Consider the following 27,886-nt stretch of genomic DNA (forward strand, 5'->3'; position numbering starts at 1 on the left):
TTTGCCAAATGCAGTACATCATTTGATTTCTTGACTGATGCTTCCTGGGCATTGTTTTTAGATCCAAGTAAGGTGAAATCCTTGGCAACTTCAATCTTTTCTGTGTTTATCATGATGTTGCTTATTGGTTCCATTTTGAGGATGTTTCTTTTCTTTATGTTGAGGCATAATCCATACCGAAGGCTATAGTCTTTGATCTTCATCAGTGAGTGTGTCAAGTCCTCTTCCCCTTCAGCAAGCAAGATTGTGTCATCTGTATATCACAGGTTGTTAATTAATCTTCTTGAATCCTGATTCTGTGTTCTTCATATAGTCCAGCTTCTTGGATTATTTGCTCAGCATACAGATTGAATAAGTATGGTGAAAGGATACAACCCTAGCACACACCTTGCCTGATTTTAAACCATGCAGTATCCCCTTGTTCTGTTCAAATGATTGCTATTCTGGAATACTCACTCTTTGCAATATTATTCATAATTTGTTATGATCCACACAGTCAAATGCCTTTGCATAGTCAATAAAACACAGGTAAACATCTTTCTGGTATTCTCTGCTTTCAGCCAAGATCCATCTGGCATCAACAATGATATCCTTCCTTTCACATTTTCTTCACAATCCAGCTTATTGAGAATATGAACAGCAAAACATACACCAATTCAATAATTTCTACGTGTACAAGTCAGTGACATTGATTACATTCTTTAAGTCATGCAAACACTCTCACCCTCCTTTTCTGAGTTGTTCCTCCCCCATTAACACAAATTCAATACCCCTAAGGTTCCTATCTTCGGGCAGATCTGCTGCAAAGCATCTCTTTAAAGTGTTGAAAAGGAAGGATGTTGCCTTGAAGACTAAGGTACACCTGACCCAAGCCATGGTATTTCCAATCACATCATATGCATGTGAAAGCAGTTTTTTACTAGTTAAGCTAAAGTATTGTTTGGTTTTAAGATGACTTCAGGGGAATTTTTGCTTTAAGGCCTACAGATTATGTCAGGGCATAGTTTCAGCGGTTCATCCAGCCCCAATGGCCCCAGAAAGTCTGGAGTCCGTGAGAATTTGAAATTCTGTTTTAAATTCCCCCCCGCCCCTTTTTTTTTTAATCAGGATCCTTGTGTAGAATCTTCGATCAAAATGTTCAGTAATGCTAGCTGGGCACCATCCAGTTCTTCTGGTCTCTTATTAAAAAGGAGGCAGTTATTCATGGAGGCAATTAGCTACACATTCCATTTCCTCCTACTGCTCACTTTCCTTCTTACTTTGTTACTCCAGGTGAAACAGCAATTGATTTGCCTTTGTTGGCCGCTTGCAAAATCTGAAGACCCCCCGCAAGGTGCTATTCGAGGAACTAGGAGGTGGAACAGAAGCACTAAACACATTATTAGGCCACTTAACTGGGATGTCCCGTGGATCCATGACCCTAAACCTTTAAGCCAAGGAACTAAAATCCCATGCAGTGTTTACTTGTACATAAGCAGCTTCAGCAGCTACTCTTTTTTTGTCAAAGTTGTAAATATATCTATCATACAACTTCTGCCAATTCAACTTTTTACAGGTGTACAACTTATTGACAGCACTTACAAGAATCAGCTGTGCAACTCTACCATTAATCTGTGTGATTTTTCCAACCCCTCAAACTGTTACTCAGTTCTCCTTAAGCAATAACCCTCCTTCTCCCCTTCCTCCCACCTCTGGTAACCACTAACAAACTCGGGTCTGTATACATTTGCCTTTTCTCGTCTTTTTATATAAGTGAGGTCATACAATATTTGTCCTTCTGTGATTGACTTATTTCACTCAGCATAGTGTTTTCAAGCTTTTCCATATTGTAGCATGTATCAAGACTTTGCTTCTCCTACTGGCTGAGTAGTATTCCATTGTATGTATGTACTGCATTTTGTTTCTTCATTCATATGTTGATGGGGATTTAGGTTGTTTCCACCTTTTGGTTATTGTAAATAGTGTTGCAGTGAACACGGGTGTACAAGTCTCTATTTGAGTCTCTGCTTTCAAGTCTTTTGAGTATATACCTAGGGGTGAAATTGCTGGGTCATATGCTAGTTCTGTGTTTAGTTTTTTGAGGAACCGCCATTCTGTTTTCCACAAAGGCTGTACCATTTTGCATTCCTACCAGCAGTGGGTAAGGGTTCCGGTTTCCCCCACATCCTCGGCAATATTTGTTATTTTCTTTCTTTTTTTTGAATCTTAGCCATCCTAGTGGGAGTGAAATGGTATCTCATGGTGGTTTTGATTTGCATGTCTTGGATAGCTAATCTCTTCATGTGTTTTTTGGCCACTCAATGTCCTCATTGGTGAAATGCCTACTCAATTCATTTGCCCCTTTTATGATTGGGGTATTTGCCATTTTGCTGTTAAGTTGTAGAAGTTTTATGTATTTTTGTTATTAGATTCTTATTGGATATATAGTTTCTGAAGATATTCTCCTAGTCAGTGGCTTGTCTTTCCACTTTTTATTAAGTCTTTTTTTAAAAATTTTATTTATTTCCTTGTTTTTGTTGAGAATATACACAGCAAAACATGCAAAAATTCAACAGTTTCTACACATACCATTTAGTGAACATTAATTACATTCTTTGAGTCGTGCAACCATTCTCACTCTCATTTTCTGAGTAGTTCCTCTTCCATTAACATAAATTCCCTGTCCCTTAGGGGACAGGGAATTTATGTCTTTCAAGTTGATTTTGTCAATTTGATCCCATATAGATAGTTCTTAAAAGAGCTTAATGCTCAAGGCAGAGATTTTTTACTAGTTAAGCTAACTATTGTTTGGTTTTAAGAAGAATTCATGGAGTATTTTTGGTTTACACTTTAAAAATTATCTCAGGACAATAGTTTCAGGGGTCCATCCAACTTTCATGGCACCAGGAAGTCTCGAGTTCATGAGAATTTGAAATTCTATTCTGTATTTTACCTCTTTTGATCCAAATTCTTCTATAGAATCTTTGATCAAAATGTTGAGTAATGGTAGCCAGGCACCATCCAGCTCTTCTGGTCTGTGGCAAAGGAGGCGGTTGTTCATGGAGGCAATTAGCTGCACATTTTATATCCTCCTTCTATTTCTGAAGCTCCTTCCTCCTCTGTTGCTCCTGTCAAATAGAGACAAATTATTGTGAATCAGATGGCCACTTGCAAGCTTTTAAGACCCCAGGTACACTGCATAACAAAATAGGAGGTAGAAGAGAAGTGCTAAACATGTTTACTGGGATGTTGCATGTAACCGTGACCTTAAACCTACAAATCAAGAAACCATACTTATGAAGTTTTTGGTTGTACATAAGCAGCCTCAGCAGCTACCTTTTTTTGTCCTTGTTGTAAGTATATCTATCATACAACTTTTGCCAATTCAATTTTTATAGCGTATAGTTTATTTACAGTAATTACAATAATCGGCTGTATAAGTCTACCCTTAATTAGTGTGATATTTCCATCACTGTTAACACCCCATTTCCTTCTTCCTCCTGCCCCTGGTATGCACTAATAAACTTTGCTCTCTATACATTTGCTTTGTCTTGTCTTTTTACATAAATGAGGTCTTATAATACATGTCCTTTTGTAGTTGACTTATTTCACTCAACATAATGTCTTCCAGCTCCATCCGTTTTGTACCTTGTATCAAGATTCCTAGCTTCTACTAACTAATTAGTATTCCAATATGCGTATGTACCACATTTTGTTTATCCATTCATCTGTTGATGGGCATTTAGATTGTTTCAACCTTTTACCTGTTGTGAACAGTGCTGCAGTGAACATTGGTGTACAACCCTCTGCTTTCAAGTATTTTGAAGTGGAATTGCTGGGTCAAACGGAGCCCTGGTGGTGCAGTGGTTAAGAGTTTGGCTGCTAGCCAAACGGTCAGCAGTTCAAATCCACCAGCTGCTCCTTGGAAACCCTATGGGGAAGTTCTGCTCTGTCCTATGGGGTCACTGTGAGTCAGAATTGACTTTATGGCAATGAGTATTGGTATGGTAGTTACAGTATTTCAATTTTTCCGATATTGAAGTTGTCCAATATTCCATTTAACTTGAATCCACAATCAACGTCCATGGAAACAGCAGTCAAGAAATCAAACGACATATTACATTGGGCAAATCTGCTGCAAAAGACCTCTTTAAGGTGTTAAAAGGCAAGGATGTCACTTTGAGGACTAAGGTGCACCTGACCCAAGCCATGGTATTTTCAATCATCTCTTATGCAGGCAAAAGCTAAACAATGAATAAGGAATACCAGAGAAGAATTGATGTCTTTGAATTATGGTGTTGGTGAAGAATATTGAATATACCATGGATTCCCAGAAGAATGAACAAATCTGTCTTGGAAGAAGTACAGCCAGAATGCTCCTTAGAAGCAAGGATGGAGAGACTTCTTCTTATGTACTTTAGACATGATATCAGGGGGGACCGGTCCCTGGAGACAGATAGCATGCTTGGTAAAGTAGAGAGTCATCGAAGAGAGGAAGACTTCCAATGAGATAGACTGACGCAGTGGTTGCAATGATGGGCTCAAATGTAGCAATGATTGTGAGGATGGCGTAGGACCAGGCAGCATTTTGTTCTGCTGTACATGTGGTCGCTATGAGTTGGAACTGACTCAATGGCACTTAATGACAACAACAACATCAAAATTCTAGCTTTAGTTTTTTAAGGAACTGTCACAGTGTTTTTTACAATGTCTGTACCATTGTACATTCCCACCAGCAACGGGTGAGGGTTCCAATTTCCCCTGTTTTGATTACTGTAACTGTGTAATAAGTTTTGAAGTCAGGAAGTGTGAGGCTTCCTACTTTGTTCCTTTTCTTCAAAATTGCTTTGGATATTTGGGGTGTCTTGTCTTTCTATATAAAATTGAAGATTCATTTTTCCATTTCTGTAAAGAATGCTGTTCGAAATTTTATCTGGGTTAGATTGTATCTGTATATCACTTTCAGTATTATTGACATCTTAACTGCATTAAGTCTTCCATCTTTTCATCTCTTTCAGCAGTGTTTTATAATTTTCATTGTATTAGCCTTTCAACCTCCATGCATCTGTCAGTTTGTCATACTGTGGGGGGTTGCATGTTTCTGTGATGCTGGAAACTATGCTACTAGTATTCAAATACCAGTGGGGTCACCAATATTGGATCGGTTTGAGCTGAGCTGCCAGACTAAGACAGACTAGGAAGAAGGACCTAGCAGTCTACTTCTGAAGAAAAAGTTAGCCAGTGAAAACTTTCTGAACAACAGCAGAACATTGATACAGCGCTGAAAGATGAGCCCCTCAGGTTGGAAGGCACTCAAAAGATGACTGGGGAAGAGATGCCTCCTAAAAGTAGAGTTGACCTTAATGTGGCTGGAGTCAAGCTTTTGGGACCTTCATTTGCTGATGTGGCATGACTCAAAATGAGAATAAACAGCTGCAAACATCCATTAATAATCGGTATGTGGGATGTATGAAGTATGCATCTAGGAAAATTGGAAATCGTCAAAAATGAAATGGAATGCATAAACATCAATATCCTAGATATTAGTGAGCTGAAATGGATTGGTATTAGCCATTTTGAATCAGACAATCATAGGGTCTACTACGCCGGGAATGACAAACTGAAGAGGAGTGGCATCATGTTCATTATCAAAAAGAACATTTCAAGGTCTATCCCAAAGTACAGCGCTATCACTGATAGGTTAATATTCATACACCTACAAAGAATATGAGTTAATACAACTGTATTCAAATTTACACACCAACCACTAATGGCAAAGATGAAGAAGTTGACGATTTTTGCCGTTTTCTGCAGTCTTTAACTGACTGCACATTCAATCACTGTGCACTGATAATTACTGGTGACTGCAATACAAAAGTTGGAAACAAAGAAGGGTCAGTAGTATAAAATATGGTCTTGGTGATAGAAACCGTGCCAGAGATTGCATGATGAAGTTTTTGCAAGACCGACGACCTATTCGTTGGAAATACCTTAAACAGTGACTATACATGAGAACTTTGCTGGATACAATACACAGGAATCAAAATGAATACATCTGTGGAAAGAGATGATAGAGAAGCTCAATTACATCAGTCAGAACAAAGCCGGGGACCGACTGCAGAACAACCATCAGTTGCTCACATGCAAGTTCAAGTTGAAGCTGAAGAAAATTAAAACAAGTCCATGAGAGCCAAAGTACAACCTTGAGTATATCCCACCTGAATTTAGAGACCATCTCAAGAATGGATTTGACTCATTGAGCACTAATGACCAAAGACCAGATGAATTGTGGGATTACATCAAGGATATCATACATGAAGAAACAAGAGGTCATTAAGATGACAGGAAAGAGAAAGAAGACCAAAACAGACGTCAGAAGAGACTCTGAAACTTGCTCTTAAATGTACAGTAGCAAAGTGAATGGAAGAAATGATGAAGTAAAAGTGCTGAACAGAAGATTTCAAAGGGCGGCTCAAGAAGGAAAGGTAAAGTTTTGTAACGAAACGTGCAAAGACCTGGAGGTGGAAAACCAAAAGGGAAGAACACGCTCAGCATTTCTCAAGCTGAAAGAGCTGAAGAAAAAAATCAAGGCTTGAGTTGCAATATTGAAAGATTCTATGGGCAAAATATTGAATGATGTGGGAAGCATCAAAAGAAGATGAAAGGAATACACAGAGTCACTGTACCAAAAAAATTGGTCAGTGTTCAACCATTTCAGGAGGTAGCATATGATCAAGAACCCTTGGTACTGAAGGAAGAAGTCCAAGCTGCACTGAAGGCATTGGCAAAAACAAGGCTTCAGGCATTGATGGAATACCAATTGAGATGTTTCAACAAAAAGATGCAACACTGGAAACGCTTACTCATTGATGCCAAGAAATTTGGAAGACAGGTACCTGGCCAGTCAGCTGGGAGAGAGGCATATACGTGCCCAATTCAAATAATGACAATCCAATGGAATGCTGAAATTATCAAACAATATCACTAATATCACGTGCAAGTAAAATTTTGCTGAAAATAATTCAAAACCAATTTCAGTAGTACATTGATAGGCAACTGCCAAAATTCAAGCCAGATTCAGAAGAGGACATGGAAGAGGGATATCGTTGCTGATGTCCGATGGATCCTGGCTGAAAGCAGAAAATGTCAGAAAGATGTCTACATGTGTTTTATTGACTAAACAAAGCCCTTTAACTGTGTGGATCATAACAAATTACGGATAACATTGTGAAAAGTGGGAATTCCAGAATACTTAATTTGGCTCATGGAAACCTGAACATAGACCAAGAGGCAGTCATTTCAGCAGAACAACGGGATATTGCGTGGTTTAAAATTAGGAAAGGTGTACGTCAGAGTTGTGTTCTTTTACCATACTTATTCAATCTGTATGCTGAACAAATAATCTGAGAAGTTGGACTATATGAAGAAGAACTCAGCATCAGGATTTGAGGAAGACCAATTAACAGCCTGTGGTATGCAGATGACACAGCCTTGCTTGCTGAAAATGAAGAGTACTAGAAGCACTTACTGATGAAGTCAAAGACCACAGCCTTCAGTATGGATTACACCTCAATATAAAGAAGGCAAAAACCCTACAACTGGACCAATAAGCAATATCGTGATAAACGGAGAAAAGATTGAAGTTGTCAAGGATTTTATTTTATTTGAATCCACAATCAACACCCATGGAAGCACAGCCAAGAAATCAAACCACATATTGCATTGGGCAAATCTGCTGCAAAAGGCCTTTTTAACCCTTTCATTGCCAAATTATTTTTTATACATGTCCCATTCAGAGACTACTAGGACATACAATGCCCAGTTACGTTTTGTGCTTTTCGGATTTGTGGGCTGACAGTGCCTCAGGCACTTCTTTGCATCTCAATATCCTTGGGCTGCTGATGTCCCATGTTAGAATGCTAGTGTCGTCTGAAGAGGACAACCCAAACCCAAACCCCAACCCAACCCAGCGCCATCGAGCCGATTCTGACTCATAGCGACCCTATAGGACAGAGTAGAACTTTCCCATAGAGTTTCCGAGGAGCGCCTGGCCGATTCGAACTGCTGACCCTTTGGTTAGCAGTCATAGCACTTAACCACTATGCCACCAGGGTTTCCTGAAGAGGACATGTATGAAAAATAATTTGGGACAAAAGGGTTCAAATTTAACTGAGCCTGGCCTGTCTCATGAGCCATAAGGTGTACCTGACCCAACCTATCGTATTTTGAGTCACCTCATATGCATGTGAAAGTAAAATAAATAAAGAAGACCAAAGAAGAATTGATGCATTTGAATTATGGTGTTGGTGAAGAATATTGCATACACCATGGACTGCCAGAAGAACATACAAGTCTGTTTTGGAAGATGTACAGCCGGAATGGTCCTTAGAAGTGAGAATGATGAGACTTCATCTCACATACTTTGGACATGTTATCAGGAGGAACCAGTCCCTGGAGGATATCATGGTTGACAAAGTAAAGAGTCAGTGAAAAAAAGGGAAGACCCTGAACCAGATGGATTGACACAGTGGCTGCAATAATGAGCTCAAACACAGCAATGATCTGAGGATGATGCAGGACTGGGCAGCATTTTGTTCAGTTGTACCTATGGTTGCCATGAGTTAGAACTAACTTCATGGTACCTACCAACAACATCATCCCTCTCCTCTGCTTTTGTTGTTGGTATCCTTAATTGAGCATTGATGGACGTTGCCAAGGATCTATGAGTTGGAATTGACTTTACAGCACCTAACAACAATAACATCCTTAATTACATCTTTATATTTCCAGTGCCCTGTAACATAATTTTTCCTTGTTTTTGTATATTTGTTATTTAAAAAATGAAGGACAAAACAATTAGAATTATCAAGTATGACTATCTTATTACTAGCCCTTATACTTGTCCGTGCAGTTCCATTTATTAGGGATCTTTTTTTTATGTATAGCTTTAAATTTTGCTTTCTACTATCTTTTCCATCTACAGAGCTCCCATTAGTATTTTTTGTAGGTCTGGTCTGGTGGATATGATCTCTCTCAGCTTCTGTTTGTCCCAGAATGTTTTAATTTCACCCTCATTTTTGAAGAACAGTTTTGCTGGGTATAGTATTCTTGGTTGACATTTTGGAGGGTATTAACTTTCTTAGTTCTCTGCCGTGCTTAGTGTTTTTGCTTACACTACTTTCTGCAAAAAACTCTTTGCTTAACATTCTCTCTCTCTCTCTGTGGTAGCTCATTCTCCCTCTGTGCTTTAATTAGGATTTCAAAGTTCCAGATCTCTGTTTTCAACTTTTAATATTTCCCAAACACATTAGGGAATACACTGTAGTCAGTCTGTCCACCAGTAGGCACTGACGCTGAGGTGAGATATCATGCAGAAATCAATTTGTTCACCAGGGGGAAAGACCTCTTTTCTGGTTATTACTCCATTTTCTTCTCTGTTCCTACAACCATGTTTCAGTTGGAAAACCCACACTAAAAGAGCCCCCTTCTCTGCTGCGTGTTGCCCTCTATTTTTCCTGAGGCTTCCTTCCCAGCTCTTGGGGATTGTTTATATCTGAGCTGGCATTCAGAGGAAGCACAATTTCCTCCATTTCAGGAGACGGATGGGCTGGCACTCCTCATCGTATCCTTTGAGAGATATGTCTTGTAGGTTTCTTAACCCCAGTGACCCTGTGGTGGTTGAGGGATCAGTCTCCACTTAGGTGACCCTCCTCCTGGCTCCAGTGTAGGGAACCTTCTGTATGAGTTCATATCAGTCCAGCAGTCAAGAGTTACCAGGTGGGGGAGGGGTTGTCATGCTTACAAGCTTGAAGACATCAGGAACTACACAACAAACTAGGAGGTAGAACAGAAGCACTAAACATGTTATTAGGCCAATTAACTAGGATGTCCTAAGAGTCTAATTTGTCTTCTGTTGTTCATGCATTTGTAGTTGTGTTTGATAATCTATTTTAAAAAATTGCGTCACATAGTTTTGTCCATATGTTATATTTCAGGAACTTTAGGGTTTTAACTTTAACATTGAAGTCTTTGTTCCATTTTTAGTTAGTTTTTAATGTGTGGTGTGAGCTATGGGTCCTCTTTCATTTTCCTGTGAGTGGATATTCAATTTTGCCAGTAGCATTTTTTAAAGAGACTGTTTCTTCCCATTGAGTGGACTTTGACCCCTTGTCGAAAATCAGCTGCCCATAGCTGGATGGATTTACTTCTGGGCTCTCAATTCTGTTCCCTTGGTCTATGTGTCTGTCAGTGAACCAGTACCAAGTCATTTTCACTACTGTGGCTGTATAGTATGTTTTGAGATTTGGAAATGTGAGACCTACTACTTTGTTCTTCTTTTTCAATAATGCTTTTGCTTTTTGGGGCCTCTTCCCTTTCCATATAAAATTGTTGATTGGTTTTTTCATTTCAGTAAAGAATGTTGTTGAAATTTGGATCAGGATTACATTATATCTTTAGATCACTTTGTGTAGTGTTGAGATTTTCACAATGTTAAGGTTTCCAGTCCGTGAGCATGGAATATTCTTCCATTTGTGTAGGTCTCTTTTAGTTTCTTGCAGTAATGTTTTATAGTTTTCATTGTATAGATCTTTCACATCCCTGTTTAGGCTTATTCCTAGGTATTCAGTCCTTTTGGGACTATAATAAACTGATATTGTTTTCTTACTTTTTTTTTTCAGAGTTCTCCTGGTAAGTGTAAAGGAACCCAACAAATTTTTGTGTGTTGATATTGTAGCCTGCAACATTGCCGAATTCTTTATTAGAACCAATAGTTTTTTTTGTGGAATCTCTGGAATTTTCTATGTATAGAATCCTGTCATCAGTGAATAGAGATAGTTTTACTTTCTTTCCAATTTAGATACCCTTTATTTCACTTTCTTGCCTTATTGCTCTGGCTAGGACTTCCACAAGAATATTGAATAAGACTGACGATAATGGACATCCTTGTCTCATTCTTGTTCTCAAGGAATAAGCTCTCAGTCTTTCTCCATTGAGAATAACACTGGCTATTGCTCCTAATTATGTTGAAGAATTCACTTCTATGTCTATTTTGGTATTTTTACCAGGAGAGGGTGTTGGATTTTATCAAATGCCTTTTCTGCATTAATTGAGAGGAACATGTGATTCTTTTACTTTGTTTTATTTACGTGGTGAATTCCACTGATTGATTTTCTAATGTTGAGCCAACCTTGCATTCCTTGTATATATCCCACTGGATCATACTGTATAATTTTCTTAATATGTTGTTGAATTCTGTTTACTAAAAGAATTTTTGCATCTGTATTTCTGAGAGATACTCATCTGTAATTTTTTTGTGTGTGTGATGTCTTTTCCTGGCCTTTGGTATCAGGGTGACACTGGCTTTACAGGATGAGTTAAGGAGTATTCCCTTCTTTTCTATGTTTTGGAAGAGTTGAGCAGAATTGGTATCAACTCTTCTCTGAATTTTTGTAAAATTCCCCATTGAAACCATCTGTGCCAGAGCTTTTTTTTTTTGTTAGAAGTTTTGGATGACATCTTCAATCTCTTCTTTTTATATGGGACTGTTCAGATTTTCTACACAGTTAAGTGTAGACAGGTTAAGTGATTGATATTTTACCTTTATTCTTTTTTAATGTATGCATTTATTGCTATAAAATTCTTTCTGAGCACTGCTCTTGCTATGTCCCAAAGGTTTTGGTATGTTGTGTTTTCACTGTCGTTTGAGTCTAAGTAATTTTTAATTTCACTTTTGATTTCTTGTATGACCCAATAGTTTTTTTTTGGTAATGTGTTATTTCGTTTTCATGTATTGAATTTATTTTCCTTATTCCTCCTGTTATTGATTTCCAGTTTCATACTGTTATGGTCATAAAATATGCTTTGTACAATTTCATTCTTTTTAAATTTATTGAGGCTTGCTTTGTGGCCTAAAATATGTTCTATTCTGGAGAATGTTCAATGTGTGTTGGAGAAGAATGCATGTTGTGCTAATGTTGGGCGGTGTGCTCTGTATGTGTTTGTTAGGTCCAGTTGGTTCATAGTGTTATTCAGATCTTCTGTATCTTTATTAGTTTTCTTTGTAGTTGTTCTATCCATCATCTAAAGTGGTGTGTTAAAATCTACTGTTACTCTATATCTATTTCTCTCTTCAATTCTGTTAGAGTTTGTTTTATAAGTTTTGGGGCTTTGTCATTGGGTGCATAAATATTTATCACTGTTATATTTTCTTGGTGAATTAACCCTTCCCTTTGTTTCTTATAATGCGTTTTAACTTATAGTCTATTTTGTCAGATATTAATGTTGCTATTTGTGCTCTATTTTTTTTTACATCCTTTCATTTTTAACTTATTTATGTCTTTGTGTCTATGATGAGTTTCTTGTAGACAACATATTGATGGGTCATATTTTTTATCCATTTTGACACTCTCTCCCACTTGATTTGGTGCATTTAATTTACTTACATGCAGTGTAATTATAGATAGATAAGAATTTACTGCTACCATTTTGTTATAGTTTTGTGTGTGTGTGTGTTTGGTGTTAATGGTTTCTTTGTTTTGGTTTTTTTTTTTACTTTCTGTGCTGAGTTCTTTATATGGATTTTCTTTTCCTTTCATTTGTTGTTTTTATGTTTACTGACTTGACGGCAATGAGTTTATATTTAAAACAGTCTGCTATATCTTAAAATTGCCTTCCTCTCCATATGGAAGTTCTATAACTACATCATTAATTCCTCCATTTCTTTTGAAGTTGTCATTGATTACAACTTTATATCTCTGGTTCACTGTAATCAATTTTGTAGATTTTACTTTCGTGAGGTGTTTATCTGGCTTGGTGATGCTGTCATGTGTCTTTATCGCAAGTTGTTGTCTGATGTCATTGATTTTCTATCTGAAGGATTTTCCTTAATATTTCTTGTAGAGCTGGACTGGTGGTTACAAATTTCCTTAATTTCTGCTTATTTGGAAATGTCCTAATTTTGCCCTTATTTTTGAAAGACAATTTTGCTGGTTATATAATTCTTGATTGACAGTACTTTTATTTCAGGGCTTTGTATGTGTCATCTCATTGCCTTCACGCCTGCATAATTTCTAACTAGAAATTAGTGCTTAGTTTTATTGAGGCCCCTTTGTAAGTGATATTTTGCTTTTCACAAGATGCTCTCAAAATTCTTTCCTTGTTTTGGTTCTTGAAAGTTTGATTAAGATATGTCTTGGTGAACTACTTTAGGTGATGGGAAAGACAACACACAATACGGGCGAGGTCAGCACAGCTGAACTAAACCAAAAGCAAAGAAGTTTCCTGAATAAACTGAATGCTTCAAAGGCCAGTGTAGCAGGGACGGGGGTTTGGGAACCATGGTTTCAGGGGACATCTAAGTCAATTGGCATAATAAAATCTATTGAGAAAACATTCTGTATCCCACTTTGGAGAGCAGTGTCTGGGGTCTTAAACGCTGGCAAGTGGCCAGCATCAATTGGTCTCAACCCACTTGGACCAAAGGAGAATGAAGAACACCAAGGACACAAGGTAATTACGAGCCCAAGAGACAGAAAGGGCCACATGAACCAGAGACTACATCAGCCTGAGACCAGAAGAACTAGAGGGTGCCTACCTACAACCGATGACTGCCCTGACAGGGAACACAACAGAGAACCCCTGAGGGAGCAGGAGAGCAGTGGGATACAGACTCCAAATTCTCATAAAAAGACCAGACTTAATGGTCTGACTGAGACTAGAAGGACGCCGGTGGTCATGGCCTCAGACCTTCTGTTGGCCCAGGATAGAAGCCATTCCCAAAGCCAACTCTTCAGACATGGATTGGACTGGACAGTGGGATGGAGAGGGATGCTGATAAGGAGTGAGCTTCTTGGATTAGGTGGACACTTGAGACTATGTTGGCATCTCCTGTCTGGAGGGGAAATGAGAGGGTAGAGGGGTTTAGAAGCTGGCAAAATGGACACGAAAAGAGAGACTGGAAGGAGGGAGCAGGCTGTCTCATTAGGGAGAGAGCAATTGGGAGTGCGTAGCAAGGTGTATGTAAGTTTTTTGAGAGACTGACTTGATTTGTAAACTTTCACTTAAAGCACAATAAAAAAAAAAAAAAGATATGTCTTGGTGAATTTATTTAGAAGTCTGTCCTGTATGGGTTAGTTGAGTTTCTTGAATGGAAATCTTCTTGTCTCTCATGATATTTGAGAAGGCTTCTGCCATTATATCTTCAAAAATTCTCTCTGTACTATTTTCTCTCTCTTTTCTTGGATTCCTAATACGTGTACATTATTCCTCTTGATGGTGTCCCATGTAACCCTTAGGCTTTCTTTTTTAATCAATCTTTTGTTTGTTTCTCAAACAATTAGTATTAAGGATCTTCTATTTTGATGATTCTTTTATTATTTCAATTCCATTTCTATGTCCTTCCATTGAATTACTTCTAATTATTTAAGCTTCTGAATTTCTAGTTGTTTCTTTTTTTATGGTTTCTGTTTCTTTATTGAGTTTGCCGTTTTGTTCTTGTACTCTTCCTGAATTCTTCCAGGCTTTTTTTCTGTCTTTTCCTTGATCTCTTTGATGAGCCTTAATACTAGTTTTTTTAATTCCTTGTCAGGTAGTTCCATTATCAGTTCTTCCTGAGAAAGATTTTCTGTCCCTTTATTTCACACATTTGCTTGAGCCATCTTATCCTGTTTCTTCATATGGCCTGTAATTGACTACTGTCTTCAAGACATTAAAATTCTGTTTTAATTGTTTCTATATTTCTGTATTGATTTGGAGCCCTGATAGCACAGTGGTTAAGAGCTACAGCTGCTAACCAAATGTCAGCAGTTAGAATTCACCAGTCACTCCTTGGAAGCCGTATAGGGCAGTTCTACTCTGTCCTGTAGGGTCACTATGAGTCAGAATTGACTTGACAGCAACACATTTGGGTATTTGGTTTGGGTTTTTATTAATTTGTGTTTGTCTTTTTTGCATTGTTTCAATATATGTGGAGACTATCTTCTCCCCTTTCTCTTTATATTGTCCACCTTCTTTTGTGTTGTTTTCTTTGTTGTTGTTTTGCAGTATTGGTCTGTGTATGACTATGGTGCTACTGATTAATTGGGAGTAATTTTCTCTCACTGGTGTGTATGATGGGTTGCTTACACATGGGAATCTTCTGTCATTGGGTGCATATGTCTTCCCTTATAGGATTACATGGAGGTATGCAAGCAGGTCCCTTTCCCATTCTGGGGCTCCAGATGTTGGGTAGTCAGGACCCCTCTACAGCTCTTGTGGGGCCACCTTGTCTTTCTGCATTGGAGTGTGCTGTTATTGCGATCTCTGGCAAGCAGGATGGGTCATCTTTGCAGACCCAAGGAGGCAGTACTACTCTCACAGGTAGGCAGGCCCTTTGTTTAGTCATGGATAGGTGTTCTAGTGAAGGAGGAGGGGCCAGGGTTCTGCATGTATGCTCTGGATGGACTGAGGGAATAGGTAGAGTGTGGGAGGGGCATGCTGTTGATGGGTTTCTCCTTGCCTTATGGGCTGGGTGGTGTGCATGGTAGATGCTGGGCGCATGGGGGGAGTAGTGGGCAAAGCAAGCCACCTGTGTGTCTTGCAGTGTGGGCCAGGTGGGGTATGTGGCAGGTGTGGGCAGGTCTCCAGGAGTGCCTAACAATGGGGGTTGAGCAGGGAGAATGGTAGGCAGGTCCCAGGGGACTCTTCATTTTTCAGACCAGGTGGGGTAAGCAGTGGGTGGGTTCTTGGGGGTACCTAATTGCGAAGGTGATGGGGGCGGGGGCTACTTGCCCTAAAGGGGGAACAGAGAGTGGCTTGAGGCTGTTTAAGGGGGAAACTTCCAATTAACCTATTTTATTGTTGAATAGATGTCTTTTGTCCACGTGGATGGACACCACTAATAGGAAATCCCATCATTAGTTTCTAGGTCCCTCCCTTCTCTGCAATCACCAGGGACTCTAAACTCTTGCCCATTTTCCTGTATTTACCCTTGATCCTCCATAGATGTGCACTTCCTTCCTTGACAATCCTCATCCTGAGGCCCCCAATGATTTTGGTCCACCTCACTTTGCTCCAATGGCACTTCCCTGTTTTTCCCTAATTTCAAAGCTATGGCATTCCCACATATCTCCTTGGACTAGTTCAGACTGAGCACATGACCTGCCTACCTCATTTCTTCCTGCCTCCAGCTGTGTTTTCAGTGAAGTTGCCTTCCTGGGCTCCTCACACAGGTATGTTGTTTGTTGCCATCTCAAAATGGCTATGCTGTGCTGGGCCAGCTGGCTGGGTGTGGACACTGAGAATCTCTGTGTTCCTGCTGGTTTTATTCTAACTCTCCTCCTAATTTGGTGTTCAGTCTAATTCTTCAACCTTTTCCTTGATGTTCAGGGACCTGGGTTTGTTGTTTGTATCTGTTTTACTTGGTTTCTCAAGTCTTTGTTGTAGGGGGATGTTAAGGTGCATCTACCTAAGCCACTTTCTTAACCAGCAGTCATTTTAACCACTTTTGAGTGTACACTGCATTAAGTACATTTACAATGTTGTATAACCATTACTATATTTCCAGATTTTAAAAAATCATTCCAAACAGAAACTTTACACCTATTAAACAATAACTCCCTATTACCCCATCCCCCTAGCCCCTGGTAACCTTTATTGTACTTTCTATCTCTATGAATTCACCTGTTCTAAATAGCTCATATAAGTGGAATCATACAATATTTTCCCTTTTGCACCTGGTTAATTTCACTTAGCGTAATGTGTTCACGATTCATACATGTTGTAGCATTCCTTTTTTGGCTGTGTAATATTCCTTTGTATATCACGTTTTGTTTATCCATTCATCTGTTGATGGACATTTTAGTTGTTTCCATCTTTTGCTATTGTGAATAATGCTGTTACCAACACTGGTGTACAAATATCTGCTTGAGTTCTGACTTTCAGTCCTTTTGAGTATGAGCCTATGTTCAGATTTTTGAGGAACTGCTTAACTTTTTTTGACAGTGCTATATTTATTAAAATCAAGGTAGAATTTGTGTGGTAAGTCATCTAAAATCCATTTTTTAAAATAATTTATTTGATTTTTGTTATTGTTGAGAATATACACAGCAGAACATACACCAATTCAACAATGTCTACATGTAAAATTCAGTGACATTGGTTACAGGCATGGGTCTTAAAAGCTTGCAGATGGCCATCCAAGCTATAACAATTGGTCTTTTTGTCAGGAGCACCAGAGGAAGAAAGAGAGTCAGGAATAGGAAGAGGATATGGAATGTGTGGCTAATTGCCTCCATCCAGAAGAACTGAATGGTGCCTGGCTACCATTACTGAACATTTTATTCAAAGATTCTATAGAAGAATCCTGATCAAAAGGGGGAAAATGCAGAACAGAACTTCAAATTCCCATGGAATCTGGCTTTCTGCAGCTATGGAGGCTGGATGAACCCCCAAAGTTATACACCTGAGATAATCTTTGAACCTTAATCCGAAAAAATATCCCCTGAAGTCTTAAAACAGTAGTTTTGCTTAATTAGTAAAGAATGCCTGCTTGAGCATTATGCTCTTTTAAGATCTAATTATATGAGATCAAATTGACAACAGCATCTCAAAAAATTAGCTAGGAAACTTAGGGGGGCAATGAGTTTATGTTAATGGGAGAAGAGCAACCCAGAAAAGGAGGTTGAAAATGGTTGCACAACTCAAAGAATTTAGTCATTGTAGCTGAATTGTACATGTAGAAATTGTTGAATTTGTGTATATTCTGCTGTGCATATTCTCAACAGCAACAAAAATAAAATAAATTATTTTTAAAAAGACCCCAGGTAGGAGGTGGGGCTAAGATGGCAGAGTAGTCAGATGCTTCCTGCAGTCCCTCTTACAACAAAGACCCCCAAAAACAAATGAATCAATTATATATGACAGTCTAGGAGCCCTGAACATCAAAGGCAAAGTTGAGGAATCGGACTGAGCAACAGGGGAAGGGAGAGATGTTTCGGAAGCAGTGAGGAGTTGTCAGACCTGACCCGGTGGGAATCAGCAACCTGCGGGCTGAATCGGCTGGTGTGTGCAGTGAGGCAAGCAGTAGCGCTCGCGACACGTTTTCCACATTGGGAGACACTGAGCTTTAGAGAGCCTACTTGAGCCTACAGAACCAGCAAGAAGCAGCGCCCATTTGGCAAAAGATAAATACATGGGTCTAACCTACTAAGCAGATCAAAAAACACCCTCTTTGGGAAGGGCCCCACTCCCATTTACCTTCCCCATCCCTGTTCTGCACCGGGTACAGGCCAGCTTCAGCGATTGCCATGTCACCTGGGCTAGAAGTAAGACCTGTCACATTCTCTGAGCCATTCACCCAGATTTGGAGAGGGAACAAATTAACAAACAGGGAAAAAGAATCTGCCAGCTCCCCTAAGCCAGGATCTCAGGGCAGGCACAGACCTTTTGCCTAGGCACAGGCATAAGTGGTCCACAGATTTGAATGCATTTCAATCCTGCATAGACCTGTGTGGGCCCATTTCAACAGCATAGGCCCTCATTAGCACAAGTACAAAAGGGTATATACCTGAAGCCTATTATTCGCTATAAGGTGGAGTGGCAGATTTGTGATATTTGACACCACTCTGCCCATTAAGCAGTGTCCTCAACTACACACATCGGGGGCCTGAGGACTGGTAGCTCCACTCACGCCACCTAGCCACTCACAACAGAGGTCCATGAAAAAGTGGTGCCTTCCAGTCCTTACAGCCAACAGCACTGGGTGCCCGTAGCCTGGCTGCAAAACCCACCCATCTATATGCCCTAGGAAACAGGGACACCCTTTCCTCCCAGTCAGGAGCAGCTGTCAGCTCCTGCCTTGCTCAGTGCATGACCCCCTACTGCAACCAGATATCTGTGTCCTCTCCAATTGCCCCTGCCTATTTTTTTTATTTTTTTTTAATCTAGGACTATAGGTGAGAGCCTGCCCACACACTTGGTGACTGACTAACTGGACACCTGAGCTGAATCTGTACAAGAAAAGTAAACGAACTCCTGGGCTGACATACCTAGTAACAGTTCAGACTACCTGGTGACAGGATGTGAGACCTTCAAAGGCACCAATAAGCAAACTAGTTCACATGACCAGCCTATTTGGGCATATAAAAAGAAAACAGAAAAAGAAGCTAGGGCACAGTAAGCAAACATAAAATGAATAAATATAATAATTTATTGATGGCTCAGAGATAACAGTCAATATCAAATCGCATGAAGAGGCGGACCATGATGGCTTCAGCAAGCACCCAAAACAGAGAACCAAGAAACCTTCTGGAGGAAGAAAATTTATTGGAATTACTGGAGATAGAATTCAAAAGATTAATATACAGAGCTCTTCAAGAGATCAGGAAAGAGATCAGGCTAAACATAGAACAAGACAAGGAACACACAGACGAGGCAATAGAGGAACTTAAGAATGTTATTCAAGAGCATAATGACAAATTTAACAGGCTGCAAGAATCACAGAAAAACAACAATCAGAAATCCTAAAGATTAACAATCAAATTTCAGAATTAGACAACTCAATAGAAAGTCATAGGAACAGAACTGACAATGGAAGTCAGAATTAGTGAGGTTGAAGTTAAAGCTTCTGACACCAAGTTATTTGACAAAAAATCTGGTAAAAATTTTAACAAATGAAGAAACCCTAAGAATTACGTACTTACTAATGAAGATCAAAGACCACAGCCTTCAGTATGGATTACGCCTCAACATAAAGAAAACAAAAGTCCTCACTACTGGACCAATGAGCAACATCATGATAAACGGAGAAAATATTGAAGTTGTCAAGGATTTCATTTTACTTGGATCCACAATCAACAGCCATGGAAGCAGCAGTCAAGAAATCAAAAGATGCATTGCATTGGGCAAATCTGCTGCAAAGGACCTCTTCAAAATGTTGAAGAGCAAAGATGTCACCCTGAAGACTAAGGTGTGCCTGACCCAAGCCGTGGCGTTTTCAATCACATTATATGCATGTGAAAGCTGGACAATGAATAAGGAAGACCGAAGAAGAGTTGACACCTTTGAATTGTGGTGTTGGCAAAGAATATTGAATATACCATGGACTGCCAAAAGAACGAACAAATCTGTCTTGGAAGAAGTGCGGCCAGAATGCTCCTTAGAGGCAAGGATGGAGAGACCACGTCTTACATACTTTGGACATGTTGTCAGGAGGGATGAGTCCCTGGAGAAGCACATCATGCTTGGCAGAGTACAGGGTCAGTGGAAAAGAGGAAGACCCTCAAGAAGGTGGATTGACACAGTGGCTGCAACAATGAGCTCAAGCATAACGATTGTAAGGATGGCACAGGACTGGGCAGTGTTTCATTCTGTTGTGCATAGTGTCGCTATGAGTCGGAACCGACTCAACGTCACCTAACAACAACAACAACTATCAAAAGGAATAACCTATGAGTGGTGTACCAGAACAGGAGGGATAACAGAAAATAAATAGAAAATTGTTCAAGATTTGTTGGCAGAAAACTTCCCTGGTATCGTGAAAGATAAGAAGATGTCTGTCCATGATGCTCATGGAACACCACACAACGCAGATCCCAAAAGAAAGCCACTAAAACGTATTATGATCAAACTTGCCAAAACCAAAGATAAAGAGAGAATTTTAAGAGCATCTAGGGATAAATGAAAAGCCACCTACAAAGGAAAGTCAATAAGACTAAGCTCTGACTACTCAGAAGAAGCCATGGAGGAAAGAAGGCAATGAGATGAAATATATAAAGCCTTGAAGGAAAAAAATTGCCAGCCAAGATTTATATATCCAGCAAAACTGTATCTCAAATATGATGGCAAAATTAGGGCATTTCCAGATAAACAGAAGTTTAGGAAATTTATAAAAACCAAACAAAATTACAAGAAATACTAAAGGGAGTTTTCAGATTAGAAAATCAGTAATATCAGATAACAACCCAAGACTGGAACACAGGACAGAATGACCAGCTATCAACTCAGATAGGGAAATCACAAATAAATCAAAGCTAAGACACTGATAATAGGGAAACAGAGACGTCAATATGTAAAAGATGACAGCATTAAAACAAAAAAGAGGGACTAAGTATTGTAGTCATAGATCTTTCATATGGAGAGGAAATCAAGGCAATGTAAGGAAATAAAAGATTGATTTAAACTTGGAAAAATAGAGGTACATATTAAGGTAACCACAAAGGGAACTAAAAATCCTACATATCAAAACAAAAAATAAGCATAAAGACTCAGCAAATACAAAATCAACAACAATGAAAAGGATGAAAAGAAAATACATAAAGAAAAATGACTCAGCACAGAAAATTAAGTGGAACAAAGAAACTGTCAATAACACACACAAAAATACATCAAAATGACAGCACTAAATTCATGCCTATCAATAATTATGCTGAATGTAAATGGACTAAATGCACCAATAAAGAGACAGAGAGTGGCAGAATGGATAAAAAAGACACCATCCATCTATATGCTACCTACAAGAGACACACCTTAGACCTAAAGACACAAACAAACTAAAACTCGAAGGATGGAAAAAATATATATCAAGCAAACAACAATCAAAAAAAGAGCAGGAGTGGCAATATTAATCTCTGATAAAATAGACTAAAATAAAATCCACCACAAAGGATAAGGACACTATGTAATGATTAAAGGGTCAATACACCAGGAGGACATAACCATAATAAATATTTACACACCCAATGACAGGGCTCCAAAGTACATAAAACAAACTCTAACAGCATTGAAAAGAAATATAGACAGCTCCACAGTAATAGTAGGAGACTTCAACACCCCACTTTTGCTGAAGGACAGAATATCCAGAAAGAAGCTCAATAAAGACAAGAAAGATCAAAATGCCATAATCAAACAACTTGATCTCATAGCCATATACAGAACACTCCACCCAACAGCAGCCAAGTATACTTTCTTTTCCAACGCACATGGAACATTCTCCAGAATAGGACACATATTAGGCCATAAACCAAGCCTTAACAGAATCCAAAGCACTGAAATATTACAAAGCATCTTTTCTGACCATAAAGCCATAAAACTAGAAATCAATGACAGAAAAAACAAGGGAAAAAAATCAAACACATGGAAACTGAACAACACCTTGCTGAAAAGCTACTGAGTTATAGGATAAATTAAGTATGGAATAAAGAAATTCATAGACTCAAGTGAGAATGAAAACACATCCTACCAGAAACTTTGGGATACAGCAAAAGCAGTGCTCAGAGGCCAATTTATAGCAATAAATGCACAATCCAAAAAGAAGAAAGGGCCAAAATCGAAAGTTAACCATATAACTCGAACAAATAGAAAGACAGCAGCACAAGAAGCCCTCAGGCCCCAGAAGAAAGCAAAGAATAAAAATAAGAGCAGAATTAAATGAAATAGAGACTAGAAAAAAAATTGAAAGAATTAACAAGACCAAAACCTTGTTCTTTGAAAAGATTAACAAGATCAATAAACCATTGGCCAAAACTGACAAAAGAAAAACAGAACATAGATGCAAAAATCTTCAACAAAATTCTAGCCAATAGATTTCAACAGCATATCAAAAAAATAATTCACCATGACCAAGTGGGATTCATACCAGGTATGCAGGGATGGTTCAACATTGGAAAAACAGTCAATGCAATCCATCACAGAAAAAACAAAAGACAATAACCGCTTGATCTTATCAATTGATGCAGAAAAGGCATTTGACAGCCATTCATGATAAAAACTCTCAGCAAAATAGGAATAGAAGGAAAATTCCTCAACATAATAAAGGGCATTTATACAACCTCAACAGCCAACATTATGCTAAATGGAGAGTCTTGAAAGCGTTCCCCTTGAGAATGGGAACCAGACAAGTATGCCCTTTATCACCACTCTTATTCAACATTGTGCAGGAGGTCCTAGCCAGGGCAATTAGGCTAAAAAAAGAAATAAAACAAACAAACAGAAAAAGCCAAACACATTGCTATTGAGTCGATTCCAACTATAGCAACCCTAAAGGACAGAGTAGAACTGCCTCATAAAGTTTCCAGGGAGTGCTTGGTGGATTCCAACTGCCGACATTTTGGTTAGCAGCCGTAGCTCTTAACTACTATGCCTCCAAGGTTTCCAGAAAAAGAAATAAAGGGCATCCAAATTGGTAAAGAAGAAGTAAAAGTATCTCTATTTGGAGATGATATGATCTTATACACAGAAAACCCCAAGAATCAACAAGAAAACTACTGGAAATAATAGAAGATTTCAGCAAAGTATCAGGATACAAGATAACATACAAACATCAGCTGGATTCCTCTACACCAACACAGAGAACTTTGAAGAGAAAATCATCAAATCAACACCAATCAATACAATATCCCCCAAGAAGATAAAATACTTAGGAATAAATCTAACCAGAGACGTAAGAGACCTATACAAAGAAAACTGCAATACATTACTGCAAGAAACCAAAAGAGACTTACATAAGTGGAAAAACATACCTTGCTCATGGATAGGAAGACTCAACCTTGTGAAAATGTCAATTCTACCTAAAGCGATCTACAGATACAATGCAATCCCAATCCAGATCCCAATGGAATTTTTTAATGAGGTGGAGAAACAAATCACCAACTTCATATGGAAAGGGAAGAGGCCCTGGATAAGTAAAGCATTATTGAAGAAGAAGAACAAAGTGGGAGGCCTCACACTACCTGATTTTAGAATCTGTTTTACTGCCATGGTAGTCAAAACAGCCTGGTACTGGTACAACAACAGATACATAGACCAAGGAACAGAATTGAGAATCCAAATGTGAATTCATCCACATATAAGCAGCTGATATTTGAAAAAGGGTCTCTTTAACAAATGGTGCTGGCATAACTGAATATCCATCTGCCAAAAAATAAAACAAAACCCATACCTCACACCATGCACAAAAACTAACTCAAAATGGATCGAAGACCTAAATATAAAATCTAAAATGATAAAGATCATGGAAGAAAAGATAGGGACAATGCTAGGAGCCCTAATACATGGCATAAACAGAATAGAAAACATAGCTAACTGCATAAACACCAGAAAAAAGAAAAAAAAAAAACTAGGTAACCAGGAGCTCCTAAAAATACTGCAAAACCTCAACAACAAAAAGACAAATAACCCAATTGAAAAATGGGCGAAGGATATGAACAGGCACTTCACCAAAGAAGACATTCAGCTGGCTAACAGGTACGTGAGGAAATGCTCATGATCATTAGCCATTAGGGAAATGCAAATGAAAACTACAATGAGATACCGTCTCACCCCAACAAGGCTAGCATTAATCCAAAAAATACAAAATAAATGTTGGAGAGGTTGTGGAGAGACTGGAACACTTATACAGTGCTGGTGGGAATGTAAAATGGTACAACCACTTTGGAAATCAACTTTGTGCTTCCTTAAAAAACTAGAAATAGAAGTACCATCCAAAACCAAACCCAGTGCCCTCAAGTCGATTCCGACTCATAGTGACCCTATGAGAAGTACCATAAAAAAAAAAAACCCAATGCCGTTGAGTCGATTCTGACTTATAGGGACCCATGAGAAGTACCATATAATCCAGCAATTCCACTCCTTGGAATATATCCTAGAAAAATAAGAGCTGTCACATGAGCACCCATGTTCATCACAGCACTGTTTACAATAGCAGATGGAAACAACATAGGTGCCCATCAGCAGAAGAATGGATTAAAAATTATGGTATATTCACACAACGGAATACTGTTGTTGTTGTTGTTAGATGCCATCGAGTCGGTTCTGATGCATAGTGACCCTATGCACAACAGAATGAAACACTGCCGGGTCCTGCGCCATCCTTACAGTCGTTGTTTTGCTTGAGCTCGTTGCGGCCACTGTGTCAATCCACCTCTTTGAGGGTCTTCCTCTTTTCCGCTGACCCTATACTTTGCCAAGCATGATGTCTTTCTCCAGGGACTGATCCTTCCTGACATGTCCAAAGTATGTAAGACCCAGTCTGGCCATCCTTGCTTCTGAGGAGCATTCTGGTTGTACTTCGTCCAAGACAGATTTGTTCGTTCTTTTGGCAGTCCGTGGTATACTCAGTATTCTTTGCTAACACCACAATTCAAAGGCGTCAGTTCTTCTTCCGTCTTCCTTATTCATTGTCCAGCTTTCGCATGCTTATGAGGCAATTGAAAACGCCATGGCTTGGGTCAGGTGCACCTTAGTCTTCAAGGTGACATCTTTGCTTTTCAACACCTTAAAGAGGTCCTTTGCAGCAGATTTACCCAATGCAATGCGTCGTTTGATTTCTTGTCTGCTGTTTCCATGGCTGTTGATTGTGGATCCAAGCAAAATGAAATCCTTGGCAACCTCAAACTTTTCCCCGTTTATCATGATGTTGCTCATTGGTCCAGTTGTGAGGATTTTTGTTTTCGTTATGTTGAGGTGTAATCCATACTGAAGGCTGTGGTCTTTGATCTTCATCAGTAAGTGCTTCAAGGCCTCTTCACTTTCAGCAAGCAAGGTTGTGTCAACTGCATAACGCAGGTTGTTAACAAGTCTTCCTCCAATCCTGATGCCCCGTTCTTCATCATATAGTCCAGCTCCTCGGATTATTTGTTCAGCATACAGATTGAGTTGGTATGGTGAAAGGATACAACCCTGGCATACACCTTTCCTGACCTTAAACCAGTCAGTATCCCCTTGTTCTGTCCGAAGATCTGCCTCTTGATCTATGTAAAAGTTCCTCATGAGCACAATTAAGTGTTCGAGAATTCCCATCCTTTGCAGTGTTATCCATAATTTGTTATGATTCACACAGTCGAATGCCTTTGCATAGTCAGTAAAACACAAGTAAACATCCTTCTGGTATTCTCTGCTTTCATCCAGGATCCATCTGACATCAGCATTGATATCCCTGGTTCCACGTCCTCTTCTGAAACCGGCCTGAATTCTGGCAGTTTCTTGTCGATACACTGCTGCAGCCATTTTTGAATGATCTTCAGCAAAATTTTGCTTGCATGTGATATTAACGATATTGTTCTATAATTTCCACATTTGGTTGGATCATTTTTCTTGGGAATAGGCATAAATATGGATCTCTTCTAGTCAGTTGGCCAGGAAGCTGTCTTCCATATTTCTTGGCATAGACGAGTGAGCACCTCCAGCGCTGCATCTGTTTATTGAAACATCTCAGTTGATATTCCGTCAATTCCTGGAGCCTTGTTTTTTGCCAATGCCTTCAGACCAGCTTGGACTTCTTCCTTCAGTTCATTGGTTCCTGATCATAAGCTACCTCTTGAAATGGTTGAACGTCGACTAATTCTTTTTGGTATAATGACCCTGTGTATTACTTCCATCGTCATTTGATGCTTCCTGCATCATTTATTCCCCATAGAATCCTTCACTATTGCAACTTCTGGCTTGAATTTTTTTTTTCAGTTCTTTCAGCTTGAGAAACGCCGGGGAAGAACACGAGAATGGAATACTACACAACGATAAAGAACACCGATGAATCTGCAAAACATCTTATAACTTGGATGAATCTGAAAGGCATTATGCTGAGTGAAATTAGTCAGTCACAAAAGGACAAATATTGTATGAGACCACCATAATAAGAACTGAAATAAGGTTTAAACGCAGAAGACATTATTTGATGGTTACAAGGGTGGAAAAGGAGGGAGAGGAAAATTCACTAACTAGATAGTAGACAAGAATTATCTTAGGTGAAGGGAAGGACAACACACACAACACAGGGGAAGTCAGCACAACTGGACTAAACCAAAAGGTAAGAAGCTTCCTGAATCCGACCAAATACTTCAAGAGACAGAGTAGCAGGGGCGTGAGTCTGGGGACCACGGTTTCATGGGACATCTAGGTCAACTGGCATAACAAATTTTGTTAAGAGGATGTTCTGCATCTTACTTTGGTGAGTGGCGTCTGGGGTCATAAAACCTAGTGACTGGCCATCTAAGATGCATCAATTTGTCCCGAACCACCTGGAGCAAAGGAGAAGAACACCAAAGACACAAGGAAAATACTAGCCCAAGAGACAGAAAGGGCCACATAAACCAGAGACTCCATTAACCTCAGACTGGAAGAAATAGATGGTGCCTGGATACTACCAATGGCTGCCCTGACAGGGAGCACAACAGAGTCCCTGACAGAGCAGGAGAAAAGTGGGATGCAGAACTAAAATTCTAGTAAAAAGACCAGACTTAACGGTCAGACTGAGACTGGAGGAACTCCAGAAGACATAGCCTCCACACTCTCTGTTAGCCCAGAATTGAAACCATTCCTGAAGCCACCTCGTCAGACAAAGATTACACTGGACTGTAAGACATAAAATGATACTTGTGGAGAGTATGCTTTTTAGTTCAAGTAGATACATAAGACTAAATGGGTAGCTCCTGCCCAGAGGTGAGATGAAAAGGCAGAAGGGGATAGGAGCTGGTTGAATGGACATGGGAAATCAGGGTGGAAGGGAGGAGTGTGCTATCACATAATAGGGAGAGCAATCAGGGTGGGGTAACAACGTGTTTATAAGTTTTTGGATGAGAAAGTGACTTGAGATGTAAACTTTCACTGAAAGCACAATTAAAAAAAAAAAAAAAAGACCCCAGTCACTACACAATGATCTAGGAGGCAGAATGGAAGCATTTTACATGTTATTAGGTGAATTGTCTGGGGTGTCTCATGAAACCGTGACCCTAAACCTCCAAAGCAAGGAACTGCTGACCTTTTTTTCCACTGTGACTACACCACTTTATTTTTCCACCAGCAATGGAAGAAGGTTTCCAATTTTACCACATTCTCACCAGTGTTTGTTATTTTCTACTTTTTACGTAATAGCCATCCTAGTATGTATGAAGCGATAACTCATTGTGGTTTTGGTTTGTATTTCCCTAAAGACTAT

The 27,886-nt window shown here is 39.2% G+C and overlaps 1 long non-coding RNA gene across 1 annotated transcript in view; it reads left to right on the plus strand.

Moving 5' to 3' along the window:
* LOC135232270 (uncharacterized) overlaps positions 1-27,604 on the plus strand; it is a 51,942-nt gene extending 24,338 nt beyond the window's left edge. Inside the window, exon 3 of the long non-coding RNA XR_010322793.1 lies at positions 26,413-27,604. This is a non-coding gene — a long non-coding RNA (uncharacterized LOC135232270). The remainder of the gene's footprint in view (positions 1-26,412) is intronic.
* The last annotated feature ends 282 nt before the right edge of the window (positions 27,605-27,886 follow it).

Source organism: Loxodonta africana, chromosome 8 (genome assembly GCF_030014295.1).
Source record: "Loxodonta africana isolate mLoxAfr1 chromosome 8, mLoxAfr1.hap2, whole genome shotgun sequence".
Lineage (NCBI taxonomy): Eukaryota > Metazoa > Chordata > Mammalia > Proboscidea > Elephantidae > Loxodonta > Loxodonta africana.